Below are 1,605 nucleotides of genomic sequence, written 5' to 3'. Positions count from 1 at the left end.
ATAACGACTTTCATGAAGGCCAGTGGATGAAAAAGAAATCGATAATTTCATTGTAATCCATCCGTAATATATTCAGCGGTTTGTAATTTAATATTAGCAAGGTTGATCAGAGTTAGACCCCTTATGCTGTAACCATTTAGTATGATATAAAAGGGTGTGAGAAAAGAAAAAAAAACAGTGAATGAAGAAGAAGAAAACAAGAAGAAGAAGAAGAAGAAAATTTATAGGGTAATTTAATATCAGGATTATTTTTGGATTTTTGAAAGATTTATAGAGTAAATTTTTTATTTTTAAATTTACATTGCCTGTCTGTTGAGAAAATGGGTGTGGAGAGTGAATTTTTGGGATCAAATAGTTAGACCTTTTTATTAAAAGTTTGAAAATTTGATTTCAAACAGTCCAATGTCAGATGAATAACCATCATTTAATGATATTGCCTATTTTAAAAGGCTGAAGCTCTAAATTTATATTGTATATTCAATAAATTATGACCCAGGGATCACTTGCTAACTCCAAGAAGCAGCTAATCAATATGTGAAATTTATTTCAGAAAATTATCCAACAAGAGAGAGCATAATTTAGTTGACACACAATAATTTTTTTATTTATTTCCTCTTCTGGGAAACATGGTACACGTAAATAGACAAAGAAAATCTTTTGTATATCTCAAGAGATCATATCAATTGAACATAAACGAACTAACACTTGCTAGATTGATAGGTAAAGCAGTACCCATATTTTTATTCAATTAAACACAACAGAAAAGAATAACATTTTAATTAACCAGTGCGGTCGGCATTTCTCCCATATTGAGGGACAACAAGAAAATCCAGATCCTCATTCGCAATGCCACCATCTGAAATGCTGAGAAGAGGAAATAGTGCAACGACCCCCTCCGACCAACTGTTATCTCCTGAAAATTTATAATAGAAAACTTAGTCGTGAGTAACATTTCAAAATTATAAGAATCGTAATTCAACTGAAAATGGCCTAAAAACCTGCGCAAGTAGTTTCCATATTCTTCAAATCGAAAAGATCTCTGCTTCAGTAGTCAAAACTCAAGAAGTAATCAAGTTGCTTCTGCGAGTTTTTGCTATTTGTGAAATACACATATATGGTCTATATATATATAGACTGAAGTAGCCGACGATAGTGCCAAGGTGGGTGATTGGGGCGTATTTAATTATTTACAAGACGACCTAACAGCATTAGATAATACCGTCTTTTCTTTGAAATTGCTGTGTTGTTTTCTGAAATATTTTTTAATGGCTCAAAAGCATCTCATGGCAGATAATTGAAGATCTGTAGTCGGTGCTGGACTCGACAAACATATTCCTTTAATTTGCTGGCAATATGTATAGTCTATCAGCAATAATTCATAATATGTAAATATATAAATTCAAGCAGATGCCAGTTCAACGGCTGATGCTTAGATTAGTAGAAAACACGAGGGAGCTAGCTAAGATCATGGACAGCTAACACCAATCGTTCAAGGTCAGAATCAAAATTAAGGTTACAATTAGAATTGATACCTTTTTATAGTAATTAATATGGAAATACAATCTCTTTCGATATCACTTCACGTGATTCTCGTAATCCAAAGTC

At 32.5% G+C, this 1,605-nt stretch overlaps 1 long non-coding RNA gene across 1 annotated transcript; it reads right to left on the bottom strand.

The window, feature by feature from the left end:
- Positions 1-499: 499 nt before the first annotated feature.
- LOC102621752 (uncharacterized) lies at positions 500-1,319 on the bottom strand. The gene is made up of 2 exons (XR_369952.4): positions 999-1,319; positions 500-913 (listed from the first exon to the last, which is right to left on the bottom strand). It is a non-coding gene; the product is annotated as an uncharacterized LOC102621752 (long non-coding RNA).
- Positions 1,320-1,605: the final 286 nt, after the last annotated feature.

The sequence above is a fragment of the Citrus sinensis genome, chromosome 5 (assembly GCF_022201045.2).
Source record: "Citrus sinensis cultivar Valencia sweet orange chromosome 5, DVS_A1.0, whole genome shotgun sequence".
Classification (NCBI taxonomy): Eukaryota; Viridiplantae; Streptophyta; class Magnoliopsida; order Sapindales; family Rutaceae; genus Citrus; species Citrus sinensis.
The sequence above is the reverse complement of the archived record's forward strand: the minus strand, read 5'-3'. Positions and strand labels throughout refer to the sequence as shown.